The sequence below is a fragment of the Thamnophis sirtalis genome, unplaced genomic scaffold (genome assembly GCF_051295495.1).
Source record: "Thamnophis sirtalis isolate CommonGarterSnake01/CBP01778 unplaced genomic scaffold, rThaSir2_p1.2 scaffold_3, whole genome shotgun sequence".
NCBI lineage: Eukaryota > Metazoa > Chordata > Lepidosauria > Squamata > Natricidae > Thamnophis > Thamnophis sirtalis.
This window is the reverse complement of record NW_028261383.1, coordinates 91,049,666-91,066,788: the sequence shown is the minus strand read 5'-3', so window position 1 is coordinate 91,066,788 and position 17,123 is coordinate 91,049,666. Positions and strand designations below refer to the sequence as shown.

The 17,123-nt window shown below is 40.5% G+C and overlaps 1 protein-coding gene across 1 annotated transcript in view; it reads right to left on the bottom strand.

Annotated features, from left to right (window-relative positions):
- Positions 1-4,350, bottom strand: part of RASGEF1C (RasGEF domain family member 1C) — a 108,484-nt gene extending 104,134 nt beyond the window's left edge. Inside the window, exon 1 of the mRNA XM_087709491.1 lies at positions 4,114-4,350. The gene's annotated coding sequence lies outside the window, so the exon portion shown is untranslated. The remainder of the gene's footprint in view (positions 1-4,113) is intronic.
- Between the last annotated feature and the right edge of the window lie 12,773 nt (positions 4,351-17,123).

The window sequence follows — 17,123 nt, the reverse complement described above, 5'->3', positions numbered from 1 at the left end:
ATCTTCTAAATTGGGTTTTTTAAAAACATTGTACAACATCCAGAGTCATTAGCGGATGACGAGAACTTGGAAATTTGAAAAGTAAATAAATAGATTATATAGTGGTAGAACCAGAAAAGCTAAAAGGATTTTTGAGCCAAAGTCCACAAATAAAAAACTGAAGCATGTTGTACCACCTTTCTCATTGTCTTCAGGTATGTTAGCTGCAATCTATTGTTTCTACACTGAGTTTGCCTTTGGTTACAGGTATGAGATAAGAATTCCTTTATTTAATAGAAGTTTTCAAAGCATGTGCAAAAATGACACAACTTCAGTCAAATGCAAAGCTATATGCATCTAGTATTTCTTTTTCTAAAATGATGTGTAAGCCATTTTTTCATTATTGCCTGAAGAAGGGAACACTGAAAGGCCACTAGGTTTAAGGTGTAAAATTACAAGCTCAACCCTCTGGAACCCACAGACTCACAGGCTATATATCTCTAGAAGTGATTTTTATGTCAAACACATACTGAAATCAATAAATCAATGAACACAGCAAAGAAGTACACCCATTGTCTCCTAGACAATATGCATTGCAACTCTCATAACTCTATGCTACTATACTATTAGATTTTGATTCCCATAAATCTCAAACAACTGCAAGGCAGCATATTGCCTATCCCTCACCTACTGACAGTGTATATTTTTCAACCAGGGAATTTACATGGACTTATTGCTCCTGGAAAACTCAAAACTGTTTAGAGTATTCTAAAATTTCATATGCGTTTTGCATGAAGGGCTCTGTTACTTCAAGCACATTAAAAGAAGAGCATAGTCCTAAGCCATCTAAAAGATATAAACTATGAACAAATATCTCACCAACTTTAATTGTTAATATTTCTGTTAACAAATCAATTACACAATTAAATAAGGCAAAAGTCTATCTTAATGTTTCCTGCCTTTACAATAAATAGATGCTGTGACTTAGGTGGCATATCTGGCTGATCTCCTTTGGACTTCAAAGCTAAGTAGGCTGTATATATTAAAGAAAGAGATCACTATGGGATACCAAGACAGTAAACTGAATTAGAAAGAATGCCGAAGAAGCCAATAGCAAATCACTTTAATACAGGTAGTCCTTGACTTACAACTATTCGTTTTAGAAACTGTTCGATGTCACAACAGCAGTGAAAAAAGTGATTTACAACTGGTCCTCACATTTACAATTATTGTAGCATCTCCATGGTCACATGATCAGAATTTAGCTGCTTGGCATCCAATATGTATTTACAATGGTTGCAACATCCCAAGGTCATGTGATCACCATTTCAGTATTTCAGGAAACCTACCGATTTGAATCCATACAATGATCAGCTGAGTTAGGCTCATGTTGAGAACATCTTTATTCTTTTACTCTCACAAAAAATAAAAAATGAGAAGAAGCTAATCAAAACAGTTGATGTGCCACAGTATTTCAGTTTCTTCATATTAAAAAAATAGAATGATACTGCATTCATTTATTTTCAAAGCAAAGAATTAAAACTAATCACTAGTTTGGAGTATACAACAGTTGTTCCGTTGTAGTTTAATTATCATTGGCAAACATCTGCGTTACAGTAAAGTTGATTCCTCGCTGAATATGCAGAATTCATTCCATACCAAGTAATTAACTAATAGCAATGACAACACATATTGCCCGTATTCTATTTTTAAACTGTTTATAGAAAAAAAAATTGCAAGAACTTTATTGTATGATTTAGTTCTTTTCCAAGAATGTATTTTCTTAATTTATTGAATGGATTGAATGCTGTGATGGCCTGATGGTGAAGATGCCCACCTCCCACTTGAAAGGTTGAGAGTTCAATCCTAGGTGGCAGATATTTCTCTCCTAGAGTGCAAAGAAAAAATATTTATTGCAAACTCCACACAGGCATCTGGGAGGGCATCCAGCCAATAAATGCTAAGTTTCATCCAATCATCCTGACTCTGCCACAAATAGGGACTTCAGGGTTGTAAAAATGGAGTTTAATTTATCCAATGGATTAGTTCTTACCGGTTCAAGCTAGGTGTACAACATTTGCTAAGTATACAAGGAGGCACAGTTCCAAACCAATGATTTTTTTTTCCTTGGGAAATATGCCTGAACTGAGATAGTACATGACATTAATTTTAAACAAGTTTTTAAAAGATGAATTATATTCTGCAACTAAGATCTAAGTAAAAATAATGATATATTTTAACAATAGCAAGCAGCAAGACAATCCTTTTAAGCTGAAGCCTGTGATTAGGCTTCCAGCATATGAGCCAAAATGGAAGTAACACCAGTCACTGCAACCCTGTGGCACATATACCTGGAATTAAAATCTACCATGTCTTGTAAAATTTAATCCCAACTAAATATGGAAAATTATACCTTAAATTTCATTTGATATGTGTACTTATTGTTATGTCTTTGATCTGCATATCTGACACTCTTGTTTTGGACACATGATATGGACCAATCCCTGAAACTGCAAGGTACTTATCTCTGGCTAACATGACTAGAATCAGATTTTAAAACACGTGTTAAAGGATTAGATAATGATGAAGAATTCAGGTGAACAAAGTTAACAAAGAAATGAACCTAATCCTATTTGAAAGCAAACAACAGCATATACAAGGCAAATTTGTATTTGTATTTTGTATTTAAGTTTATTTATATGCCGCCCTTTTCCCTGGGGGGACTCAGGGCGGCTTACAACTTAAAAAGGGGGGGGGAACAAACTTTTAACATATAGAACAATACATCATTAAAACACAACATTCATACCATTCGGGCGGGTTGCAATCTGAATGAAATATACCAGGATTCACAAGCCTGTTTTGGCAACACAACATTTTGAAAAGATGGGGGCAAGTGACATATCTGTGAATTGCAGCTTTTTCAACAAATAATTGTGTCTAGCTTAAAGGTGAGTATTTCCAAACAATGGGTGACCCTGACAAGGAGGCAGCAAAGAGAATGTTCTCCTTCTTTAAGAACAGTTACCCTATGAGGTGTCAAAGCCTAGATAATGTCAACCAATATATGGTTACATATTTAAGAGAACTTTGATGCTCTCTGAACTTGGTTGTTTTCTTGCAGAGATTTCATTATCCAAACTAGGTAACATCATCAGTGTTAATAAAGGAGGGATTAACCCTGATGGTGTTACCTACTTTAGATAAGGAAACATCGGTAAGAAAACAATCATATTCAAGAAACCCTGATCTACAAATATTTTCCTTTATCAGTACAGTTATCTTTGGTTTAGCAGCTTTGAGACAGATTCCCTTCCCCTCTTCCATTAAACTCAGTCCAATGGGTATTGCGGGATTTTCCAGTCTCAGGCAGGCCAGAGGGGGCTCGATCACCCTTCCCAGAGAACACACAGGAGGTCAACCTCATTTATGTTGGATGACTCCCAGGCAGCCCAATCTTCCTTACAGGTACTGTATAAAAGAAGTGCCACCGGCTCGTCTTTTCCATTTCCCGCCCAGACGTCAAAGGAAATGTATTACTTGAATGAAAAGTTTATCCTCATTAATCGTAAAAGTGTAAGGGACCCACGTTTTAGGACCGGCTTCCCAACCCGAGTTGGCAACCAGCATGTATTTACGCTGGTTGCCCACATCCCAGGGCCCTAGTCTTCCTCTTGCCTAAAGTATATGTGTGCGCGGCACGTACACACATACACACACGTGTGTATCCAGGGTTCTAAGTAGTTCCCTTCCAGCACGACCAAACGTTTGAAAACGGCATGCCCTGCCCAGCCACTATCGCTCAGCCGCTGCAAGGTGCCTCCTTCAAGACGCCAGGTAAGGACATGGCGATCCGCGCCGGCCTGCCTGCCTGCCCGCGGTCCCCGCCCGCAAAGGTTGCCTCCCCACGGCTGAAGGCGAGGTCAGTGCGAAACCTTCGGCTCAGGAAAAAGCTTTAGCCAGGAAGAGATTTTGGGGGGAGTCACCGATGCTCGGCAGCTTTAGCACCCGCTACGTAAGTGATGAGCGCAAGAATGGAAGGGAGGTGGACGGGCTCCCGCCCCGAAATACCAGGCGGCAAGCCCACCGGCCACCTGGAAGAGATCGACGGCGAGGGAAGGTGCCGCTACTCACCCCGGCTACGTGCTCCTCGTTCCGCTCAGCGCCATCGAGAGCCAGAGGGAGTTCCCGAAGGGTTTTCGAGCCTTCGAGATCGGCGGCTGGAGCCTTCCTCTGCCTGCCAGGGGATTCGGGAGCTCAGCCCGCTTTGCCCGGCGCTTAAGGAGCCAGCCACTTGCACAGCGCCGCCACCGTCGCTCTCGCTGCTAGAGGCTGGCTGCGGCCAACACGCGTGCCGCACCTCCGAGCTGACTGAGCCAGGGCGGAGGAGGGGTGCAGCGCCGCCTGGCCGCCGTGCGCGAAAACGGGCCGCGGAGGGGGCGCCTCCCAGCCTCTTCAGCGCTTCTCGCCTCGGCTGAAGCCGGGCTTTGCTGCTTTTCCCAGGCACGTGTTGAGGCGGACCCCCCGCGGCCGCGGACAGCCAATAAGAGAGTAGCGCGGCAAACCAGGGTGGACAGGTGTCGCCCACGTAATGGACGGGGCTCTTCGCTTTCCTTCTGCGGTTTGTCCCTGGGACGCCCAGCCATGACTGGCTCCGCGACAATCAGTTCGTGTGCTTAAGGAAAGGTCCGCCGGCAAATCCCAAAATCGCGTCACCTACGCTTTAAAATGCTCCGATCCATTGCGGGCAATTCTTCCTCCTGAAAAGAGAAAGAAATAAGGTGGTTGTCTCAGACAGGTGCCTTGATTGCGCGAGCGTCAAGGAAATGGAGAATGTTATAAAGCGAGCGAAGTAGGTGCCCTGATTTATTTCATGAAGCTCCACCAGTTGCTTCTGAGATGTTAGAGCTCCTTAGCTGAGGTGGCTGCTTATGCTACAGTCCTGCAGCCTTCTTAGCTCTAAACTTAAAAGCCAGGGAAGCAGTTATGTGAAAAAGCGGATCTTCCTTTGATTTAGACAAATTAGTACAGGTAGTCCTCGCCTTACAACTACAATTGAGCCGAAAATTTCTGTTGCTAAATGAGACATTTGTTAAGTGAGCTTTGCCCCAATTTACCACCTACCTTGCTCTAGTCGTTAAGTGAGTCATCGCACTTGTTAAGTTAATAACAAGGAGGTTACGTGAATCTGGCTTCCCCATTAATTTTACTTGTCAGACGGTCGCAAAAGCGGAAAGCCTGGGACACACCGCAACTGTGATAAATACCAGTATGAGTCGGTTTCTGGGTGTCTGAATTTTTATCCTGTGGCCAGAGGATGCTGCAATGGTTGTAAGTGTGAAAAATGGTTGTAAGTCGCTTTTTTCACTGCCGTTTGAATGGTTACTAAATGATCTGTTGTAAGTCGAGGACTACCTGTAACTTCATCACTAAAAAGGCTGCCCCCTTCTTCCTGTCTTTCAATTTTATTCCTTCTTCATGTGGATAGCCCCTCCCCACAAAACTCCCAACCAATGGATCACTGAAGAAATCAATTCTCACTGGAAACACAAATAATCAGGCTCCAATTAGCCTATCCTATTCTACACATCACTATTCAAAGACCTAACTCTTTGAGAAAGGCTCTAACATTAGGAAAGTTGAAAGGAAGGAGAAGACGACAACTAGTAGCCATGGACTCAATTAAGGCGGTTAGGGACAGATCACCTTGGAGAAACCATATATGTGATTACCATGAGTCAAATGGCAGTACTTTACAGCACTTAAGCATGTTTACTGGTTTGCCTTGTCAGATGCTGTCTGGAAAGGAGGAAAAAAAACGTGTCTCTGCAGCCTTGCATAGAGAGCACAGTGCAGCAAGCAGCTGTGGGGTTGGTTACCGGTAGTATCCTGAAAGCATTCTTTTTGCCTTTTAATTAATTTTTAATTTAATTTTTAATCATCCTTGACTTTCTAAAAAAATGTTCCACCTTTTATATACTGTTTTGTGTTTTGATATTTTATTGTATACAACCCTCAGGAGGGAGATGGTTGGTTCCAAAGTATAAGAAATAAATAATGTCCAACTGATAGTTTGAACTGTGTTTTTCCTGCAAACGATTATTTAAAAGCATGGTTACAAGTTCCTGGCTTCTAGAATAGCCTGGAAGCAATCTGAATGAATGATCCAAAACATGTGAAGGGCCGGGAAGAAGAGACCTGAATAAGGTCATTTTAAAGACCATTGAATCGAAGGATTTGTGTAGGCTGTTGGTGGTGCTATGAAGATGCAGATGGTTTATCTTTGTGTCATCCTATTTAGTAATTACAATATAGTGGGACACTGTAAGAAAAAGGAAAAGATAACTAGCAGTTAGTTTAGGGCATGATTCAGCCATTTATTTTACTGTGGCATGTTAAAGAAGAACAACATAAGATAAAGAACTGCTCTGTTAAATACATCAGTTGTAACATGACTTTGGTGGCACTAAAATTTACAGTCCTCAGAAGAAATCTTGATTGACTCATCTCAAAATGTATGATACAAAAAAGCCAAGCACAGTTATTAAGAGGTCTTTTTCTCTTTGTTTTTTTAAAGAAAACAGCTGAGATTGGCATATTCTAATTCTGAGTGAGACTAACAACTAAAATGGAATTGATCGATGTAGAATTTATGGAAAATGTAGTTATAAATTCCCAGCATAAAATCAGTTCTAACACATTACATAATCTTTAAGGATGGGAATATATCTTAGTTTTTAAGATCCAGCATTTAATTTATTAATTTTTATCTGTAATCCCCATTGAATTGGAAGTAATCATCCTTGAAAATTGATTCAAATGTAGAAACAATGATCTGGCATTCATTCTTCATTCACTGAGCTTGCCATGGCTGCCATACAAATGGGTCTATTCACACCATACATTGTTGGAGAGATGGTGGTTTCCTTCAAAAGTTGATAGTGGGTTTTAAATGTATACAACCTGTGATGGTGATAGTAAAAATATAGATTTGGGGGGGGGGGAATAGTGTAGTTATGTAAAACTACAAATAAATTCTCGTTGCCTCATGGTGGATGTATGATAATGCAACTGTAGCAAAGAAATAAAACAGTCAACCCACACTGAAGGAAATCCAGAACCAAGCAGGATTCATAGTTTATCCCAGTGGTTCCCAAACTTGGCAACTTTAAGACTTGTGGACTTCAACTCCCAGAATTCTCCAACCAGCTCTCCACAAGTCTTAAAGTTGCCAAGTTTGGGAACCACTGGTTTATCCCATTCCACTAAGGAACAGTTGTTGGTGCAGGCAAAGCTTTTCTTTTTCATGTTGCTGGTCTTTATACTGACAATTACAGATGCGGGCAGGAGCAACATTTATAAAGGGTTTAGATTAGCTAATTCTAATCTTATACAAGCGATAAGTGATGCAAAATAAATCTATACAGTGGTTAATCCATGCAGCAAATGAGATATTCTTGTGTAGGAAGTTAAAGAGACCAGTTTCTGCCACTGGCCATTTTCTCCTTTTATACCAATGCAAAATAATATTGTTTGCACTTTATAATAAATTTCTGCCACTGGCCATTCTCTTCTTTTATACCAATGCAAAATAATATTGTTTGCACTTTATAATAAAAAATACAAAGCTGTATGATAGCGGGCAGTGTGATGTTGCACAGTAACTTAATGATAAGTCTCCGGATTCAGACATAAATGGCATCCATGCTGCTTTGCTGTATAATGTTTGCCTTTCCATTAACACCTTCTGAATGAGAAGAATTGGAAGCACCCACACATGTTTCTGTCGACATGACTGCCTTCTTTCCTAACCTGAGCAGTGATGGTTAAACTTTTTGACACCGTGCCAAACCTGGAGCGTGTGCATGCTGATCAGCTGGTCTTCATGCAAGCGCGCAACGGAACCCAGAATAGCAGCTGGTGATGATGCGCGCAACCATAGAGAGGGCTCTGTGTGCCTGCCAGAGGTTCGCCATCCCAGCTATAGAGCATCATTTACTTTTCTGTTTTTACAAATGCTCCAAGCTTGATCCTGACCCTGAACTGTTCTTTGGATACCCAGAGGGTACAAGTATTATTTTATTTTTCTATCTGTGGGGAGCCGGATTTTGCTGTCTCCCTCCAAACAAAATGTAAGATTTCAAGCAAGGAAGCCACAGAGTTTGGAACTTTCAGGGGAAGAAATGGCTATTTAGAGGAAAACTAAAGTAAGTTCTCTTGTGGTGCAGGAGGTGCTAATTGCAATGCAGATATCAAATTGAATTGCTTCATAATTCACCATGGATTTCGACACCACAGGTTCATAGCGGGATAATTTTATTTTTACCACCAGCCATCCTATGTATATAACATTAACTTGGTTATAGATGGTATTGTGACTCATCCGGAAAGCTGTCTTAGTAAATGGTGTGTGTATATATAAAACTCCCTTTTATTGATGTAACTGAAAAAGGAACAACTACCTTCAGTTAATCAGGGAAAGTTCAGACTCAACTTTTGAAGACTATTGGAATAAATATGTATTTCTCTTGGCATCACTGGATTGCCAGTGCCCTTCTCCAAGATGTTTTTTTTTTCAATCTGCCAGTACAGGTAGTCCTCCATAATACAGCCCAAAATTTCTGTTGCTATGTGAAACATTTGTTAAATGAGTTTTGCCCCATTTTACAACACTTCTTGCGGCAGTTAAGTTAATCACTGCAATTGTTAAGTTGCAGTGATTAACTTAACTGCGGCAATTGTTAAATTAGTAAATTGGTTAAGGGAATCTGGCTTCCCCATTGACTTTGGTTGTAAGCTGTTATGGAGGGCAGGATCAAAACTTTTTTTACAGCATCTGTTTTGTTATTGTGCTAATAATCTTTTTTTCTTAAAGGAAAAAGGCAAACACTACAAAAAGTGCACTGCATGACAAATGGTAAAGCAGTTTAGATGTAAGAAAGCATTCAGATGAAAATGAAGAAGATGAAAAGTATATAGTATAGTGTGCTTAGAAAGGCAGAGTAGGAGACTAGATGATAAAACATGAAAGAAAAAGGGCCCATTAATGCTATTTATAGCTATAGTTGTGATGTATATAGAGTAACAGAATTGGAAAGAACCTTGTAGGTCATCTAATCCAACCCCCTGCTCAAGCAGGAGACCTTATACCATTTCTGACAGATGGATCTCCAGTCTCTTCTTGAAAGCTTCCAGTGATGAAGCACCCACAACTTCTGAAGGCAAGCTGTTCCATTGGTTGATTGCTTTCGCTGTCAGAAAAATTATCCATCCATTATTCCCTGTCTTCAGGTGCTTTGGAGAATAGGTTGTCTCCCATCCTCTCTGTGATAGCCTCTCAAATATTGGAACATTGCTATCATGTCCCAACCTTCCTTCTGTTCACTAGACTAGCCATCTACAGTTCCTTCAATTGGTCTTCATATGTTTAGCCTCCAGAATTCTAATCATCTTTGTTGCTTTTCTCTGCACTCTTTCTAGACTCTCAACATATTTTTTTATAGTGTGGTGACCAAAATTGGATGCAGTATTCTAGTTGTGGTCTTACCAAGGCTTTATAGAGTGGCACTAGTATCTCATGTGATCGTGATTGAATCCCTCTGTTATTGCAACTTAGGCTTGTTCTATCTAACTCATCTTCTTGCTGGTATGAAGTAGTGTAGTCTTTCCCTATCTTCAGTTCTCCAGATATTCTAAATTAGAACTCTCATTGAAAGATGGAAGTTGTAGTCCAACCAATGCAGAAGACATCAGGTGAGAAGTGATGAATATCATTGGTATCCCATTATAAATAAAAGTAGAAATTGATGATGGCTGTTACAGTGGCAAAGTCTGAATGCAATTAGTTACTGCACTGTTTTAGCTGCAGGCTATATTTTATCTTTGCTGCTAAGTTCCCTTATTTAGGATGAGTTCTTGTCTTCTCAAGGCCATTTGCATTTTTTTCCCTCTGAATTTAAACAAAGGCACAGTTGAGACCGATGAAATAATCAGCAAGTCTCCGGCTATTCAACAAAAAGTCTTTAGTTGGGATATTTACAAGAAATTCCACATCATAGTTCAGAAGATTTCTATTGCCCAGAATTTTACTCTCCAACCCGGTATTTCTGTGGAAAGAATCTGTTTATCAGCACAGACTGGAATTTTATGATTATGATTTGTGGAATTTGAACATCATAAGACAGAATGGAGCTTTAGTTTTCTGGCTGTTGAGAACATGCTTAGCCCAGAAACTATAAAGAAAATAAAAAGCATAGAAAGAACTACAAATTATTAAATGAATGACTAATGAAATACCTACTTTAGCTCTTAACTATGTGGTTTATACTATGTGATGTGAACCTAAGTATGATTTTGCTACTAAATCATAATTAAATTGTGGTTTAGTGAGATATACGATGCATGTGTCTGCCAGTATATGTATAATGTAAGCTATAGTTTCCTTGAACATGGTTTTAGGAATAAATCACCATTAGCTGGGCTCACACATTGTGCTTAGCCATGGACCAGGTTCAGCCATACCATAGTATCTAGGTTCACACATGTTAAATTATAAAATAACATGATGCTTTATTATATTGTGTGAACCCATTCCCTTTCTTACACATGCTCATTTCTGATTATTTCATAGCATAAAACAATTGTCCAGAAAAAAAACATTAATGTTATTAAATTGATCAATAGAAAATAGACTCCTCAGTCATTATTACTTCAGGGGACAAGAAGTAAAGCTGTCTTCTCAAGATTCTTTCATTCTAGGTAGGAATTGGTGAGGGTACAACGCTTTGCATACTTCCATATATTTGGTCAAACTTGTCTGATACAGATTGAGCACTGATAATGTTATCTAGTTTGGTAAAGAAACATCTGGAAGAAAACTACCTTGCTTAAAGAGCACCAAGGATACCACAAGTTAGCGCAGTGGTTAGAGTGCAGTACTGTAAGCTAGTTCTGCTAACTGGCAACTGTCTGCAATATGGCAGTTCAAATCTCACCAGGCTCAAGGTTGACTCAGCCTTCCATCCTTCTAAGGTCAGTAAAATGAGGACCCAGATTGTTGGGGCAATATGCTGATTCTGTAAGCCACTTACAGAGGGCCTGTAAAGCACTGTGAAACAGTATATAAGTCTAAGTGCTATTGCTATTGTTAGGCTGTGATCAAAGAGAGGAATATAATAAATATTATTATAGTAAAGTGCACAAAATGAAGTTCTATTTGTTTCCACAAACCCTTGTGCCATTCTACAGCCCATCTTTATACACTCTTATAGTTTAAAGGCAAGGGACGGCAGTAATTCAGAAAATAGTGAAAATATTATATTGATATGACACATGGATTCTAGTGCCACAGGATAATTGCTACTGGCTTAGTCAGGAATTAGCTAACAATGGCTTCCAGGCCACATCCCTCTTTTTATAAAACCCAAAAGCTAAGAATTGATGGGAGGGTGGGTGACCAATTCCTCAGTTGAACTTCCCTGATGAGGGGTAGAGCAAAGAACCAAGGATCTGCTAGCTGTGCCTAGGAGACAGAGGAGAGGTGAAATATGGCTCTTTAGAGCAGTAATAGTTTTCTCTTATCTTTGTTTGGAACCGGGAGCGTGTGAGCGCTTTGTGAGTGCACAGTCCTTCTGCACATGCTCAGAGAGTCCATGATGACATCTGGACAGGTGGGCAGAGCCTCCTGCTGCCGCCACTATCAGTTTGTCCAAACTGGGTTGAACTGGCAGAATACTACGTCTGCTTTACCATAGAAAATTTGCTAACCCCCAGTTTAGACCACATTGTGCCTAAAATATTATTTAAATTCATTTTTTTTCAATTTTTTAAAATTCTTCCATGCTGTTTTTAGATTTTAAAATTTTATTCTATATCACCCAGAGTCCCTCTGTGAGGGAGATGGGAAGTTCAAAAATGTGAAAAATAAATTATTAGATACTGAGACGTGTATCCCTTAGTTCTTATGTCTGAATGTTCTTATTGAGTGCTATGGTCACCTGGGGTGCGCGCAGACGCTGGCAAGCGGCGAGGCTTGTAATCCAGCAGCGCTGAGCACGGCAGAGGAGGGGTGAAACGCAGCTGAAGAACTCTAAGGTAAAATCCTTTGCTGTGGAAGAAGTCCTGTAGGAAAAAACTCCTGAGTCTTCGAAGTGAAGGGAGAGTCAGAGTAACACTCCTTTCAGGCCGGAGACTGAGGTTAATCTGGGCAGGTCAGAAGGAGGAACATAGGTGTGGCCTCAAAAGATTACCTCAGTCTCCTAGGCAAAAGGGCTGGGTTAATACCCATTGGTTACTCCTCCCACATCTCACTTTGGAAACTGCACCTATTCATTGGCGTCCTTCAGTCTCAAAAGACTATGGTATCGTGCTCTGGAAAGAGGTCCTAATGCAGTATCTGGTGTGGCTAAAAAGGCCAATTCGGGAGTGGCAATCCCTTCCGCACTGAGGGCAGATACATTCTGTCCTCTGCCCAGCCCCCAGATTTCACTGGTTCCGGGATTGCTTCTTTGCCTCAGCCTGCTGAACAAGTGTCTCTTCGAATTGGAGAAGGTTATGCAGCGTCTTTAGCCTCCAAGCTGAACGATCAGAGGTCAAGATTTCCTAGCTGTTAATGTCCATTCCCAAGGCCTTTAGATCCCTCTTGCAGATATCCTTATGCACCTTATGCATCTATTAGCAGTATGGATATTTTTTTTAATCTCTTCTGTTCTATTAGTTGTAGCAAAATGAACATAACAAAGGTATTACCAACTAACCAATTTCAACTGGAGCAAAAAAGGATTTTTTTAAAAAAAAATGCAATTGTAATTGCTAATAAGAACCTTCAGAGAAACTACTATCCGGAGAGCCTGTAAAACACAATATGTCAGCCATTGTCTTTTTGAACATTCATTAAGCACAGGTAGTACAAAGAAAATATATTGGAGACAAATTAAGATTAATGTATAAGTAAGCAGATCAAATTCCACATGAAACATACAGAGCAGTGGACAAAAAAGGGGATTTGTAAATGAAATATATGAAATTCTTTTGTTGATTGTTAATATTTGACTAGTTGATTGCTATATTTTTGTTTATGTATGTGACTGTATTGTTAGAAAAAAAATCACGTAACTATTCCTTATGAAGGATTACCAGGGGCCTATGGGGAAAAGCTGTTTACAGTGAGCTGAAAATTGATATGCTTCAGACAACAAAAATACATTGAGACACTTCTGGTTTTGTTACACTGCATTAATCTTTCTAGGGCCGCGTGCTGCAGTGCCCTTCTATGCCTGATTTCTTAGAAGTATGACCAGTTAATGATTTAAGGGACTTGCTTTGCAGGAAACTGACAACTTATCCAACCATGACACCAAGTAGTATGGATGTATTATTAGAAGAATGTGTGAAAAATTTGAAATAGGGTAAGAGGCAGCCGGTGGGAAGCTGGGGAGAACTGAAAGCACACAAACACCAAAATAATGGATTAGAATCAAAGGAGTTAATTTAAAAAAAACATTTTGAAATGTCAGCAACTGTGCAAGGCCAACACCAGTTTCCCAGAGCAGCATGTGGACAAGCAAAAGAGACCAGCTGGTGCAAATGGCTGCCTGATCTCCTTGAAACAAATAGCAATCAATAGCAATGGCAAGAGACAGAGAATGTAACTGTTCCAGTGTGTTGTTAGTATTGGATAACTCCTCCTCCTCCTCCTCCTCCTCCTCCTCCTCTTCTCCATCCAATTGTTGTTTTTGTGGTGCACAACAGAAGGTAGAATCTCTTGGTATCCTACTTTCCAATTCTATTCTGCTACCATTACACCTATACAGGTAATCCTCGACTTACGACTATAATTGAGCCCAAAATATCTGTTGATCAATGAGACATTGGTTAAGTGAGCTTTATCCAATTTTCTGACCTTTCTTGCCACAGTTATTAAGTGAATCACTGCAGTTGTTAAGGTAGTAACACGTCTGTTAAGTGTTACTTAACACTTAAGTGCCACGGCTGTTAACCCGGCTTCTGCATTGACTTTGCTTGTCAGAAGGTCGCAAAAGGGATCCCATGACTCCGGGACACTGCAACCATCATAAGCGAGTCAATTGCCAACCATCTGAATTTTGATTGCATGATGAGGAGATGCTACAGGTATCATAAGTGTGAAAAATGTTCATAACTTACTTTTTTCAATACCACTGTAACTTCAAATGGTCACTAACTGAACTGTTGTAAGTCAAAGACCACCTGTAAAGGTTACATCTGGAATCAGCAGATTTTTGGGGGATTGTCCTTTAGTACCTAAAATATTGTTTCCAGTAGCTCTGGACAGTTCTACCTCTTTGATACAGATATCAAGAGAGAATGCACATTGTTAAGTCTATCCCTTTATCTCTTATGTATCTATTCATGCTCTTGCCTTCTTTTTATCCCATTTTTTCCATCAACTGTTTTTGATGTTCACTGAGGTTTAATAAATAAACCTCAGTCTGCATATATTTCTGAACTGAGTGACATGCATACTTGATTTTCTCTAATATAAGAATTGATTGGTAGATTTGATTTGCTAGATGCCAACTTTTTTTTGCAACAGATAGGAAAGGTAGCAGTAAAACACAACAAGGTGGCCAAGTATTCATCATAACAATAGCTTGCCCCAGATACTCTGAAAGTAAAGATAATATGTAACTTATTTGCATGCAGCCAATAAATACTTCTTTTCAATTGAAAAATGTAGGAAAAGATAGATAAACTACACATGATATCTGAGCTGACATGAAGAAAATATAGCTGAACAACATTAGGGCTCATGCTGCTAAGTAGTTAATTATAAATATTGAATCTTTATCAAGCTGTCCTCCATGCAACATCAATTTATGTTAAGCAGTCTTTCACATCAAGTATTTTTTATATTTCTCCTGCAACAATAATGCAGCATTGGATCATACTATTTTTTTGTCTGTCTGATGTCTAATATGTCTCAGTAATCTTTTCAGAAGATCCCACAGAGCAGATCTGATCCCACTTTGGGGGTCCCCCAACATATATAATATCTATCATACTATTCCCTTTCAGAAAACGCAAATTGGCATTACACAAAAGTGCAGAAAAAGAGTAAGAAATAGTAAACCAAAGAAATTAAAGGCATAAGGTAAAAGGAAAACAAATGAAGAAAGATAGGTAAACCTTGTTTGTTTGTTTATTTATTTAGAAGATTTAATGTATATGGTTGCCCATTCACTTTCAGTGATTCTAGGTGATTTACAAAAAATATAAAAATATAAAAAGAGTACCCCCCCCCCAGCTTGGCAACAACAAGCAACCAAACAAGCGGCTCCACTCTGGAGTTCCCAGGTGCTTTGGCAAAAGCAGGGCCTTGCAAAAAAAGTGTCAAAGTGGGGGACAGTTTAATCTCCATTGGGATGATGTTACAAAGGGAGGGAGCCACCATGGAAAAAGCCCTTCTTCTGGGTCCTGCCAGGTGTACCACCTTAGGAGAGGGGATTCACAAATTCCCTGCCTCCCTGCTCCGGTGGGCTGGGTGGAAGTAACTGGGAAGAGACAGTTTTTAAGTTAACCTGGTCTTAAGCCACGTAGGCAGGGATGGGTTCTGGCTTCTGCTACTGCCGGTTTGCTCAGGGATATACATGAGAAGTAGTAAAAAAAAAAAAAAAGCTTCTGCGCGTGCACAGAAGCAAAAAAAACAAGATGGTACCTACAGCGCCGCCAATAGAACTGGTTCAGGGGCGTGGCAGGCTGATTTACTACTTACTCGTCTGAACTGGTCCGAACCAGTATGAACCCACCTCTGCATGTAGGGCTTTAAAGGTGACGACTAGCACCTTGAATTGCACCTGGAAGGAAATTGGCGCTTAATGCAGCTTCTCAGGAGAGTTGACCCATGTGCACATCCGAATCTGCACAAAACCATGCTGCTGCACATTGAAGCAAATGAAGCTTTCAGATGCTTTTCAAGGGCAGCCCCATGTAGAGCGCATTGCAATAGCCAAGATGGGAGATGGCTAGAATGTATGTGACTGTGAGCAGGGATTGTTGGTTCAGGAAAGGGTATAACTGGTGCACAGCCCATAGTTGCACAAAGGCCCTCCTGGCCATGTCTGCCACCTACTCCTCAAGCAAGTGTCGATCCAGAAGAACCTCCAGATTACTCACTGGGCCTGTCTGAGACAGTGCCTCCCCATTCAAAACCAGCAATGGCAATTCTCCATGGACCAAAGAATCCTAAACTCAGATTCAATTGCTCTTGCCAGTTTTCAGTTTCAGGCCATTGCTCCCCATCCAGATCATAGCAGCCTCCAAGCACTAAGAGAGGGAGATTCACAGCATCACTTAACTCACTATGGGCTGAGATGTATAACTGGGTCTCATCAGCATATTGATGATATCTCAATCCACGGATGATCACACCCAGCAGCTTCATGTAGATGTTTAACAGAAACGGAGAAAGTTCCATGTCCTGCAGGACCCTGGAAAGCAGGGACAAGGCATGGACCTCTCGCTTCCTATCAACACCAACTGAGAGCACCCACAGAGGAAGGGAGTGAACCAAGACAACACAACATCCCCCACTCCTAACCCCCAAAGCCACTGCAGACGGATACCATAGTTGATAGTACCGAAGGCTGCTGAGAGGTCAAATAGAGCAGGAATGGATGATCTAACCTTACCCTGCTCCCACCAGCGATCATCAAAAGTGTGACCAATGCCATTTCTGTTCCATACCTAGGCCTAAACTCTGATTGGCAAAGGTTTAGATAATATGGTGCTCTGGAGCTGCCATTCAACTGCCTTCTCAATCACCTTTCCCAGAAAGGGAAGATTGGAGACAGGTCAACAATTATCCAATGGGTGGAATCTAGCAATGGCCTTCTTAAAGCAATGGCCATCAAAGAAGGACCACGGCCTTCTTAAAATGCTAGGGAACAATCCCTTCCCACAAGAAAGCATTGTCAAAACCCACCTGCCTGTCACCTCCTAGGAAGCTTTGACAAGACAGGAGGGCATGAGTCTAAAACAGATTCTTGCCCTCATTCTCTTTAGGATCCTGTCCACTTCCTCGGGAGCAGCAGACTCAAAGCTTTTAAATTTCAATATGCTATGGTTACTCTCTGATTATCCTATAGCTATTAACCTCCACAGCCCTT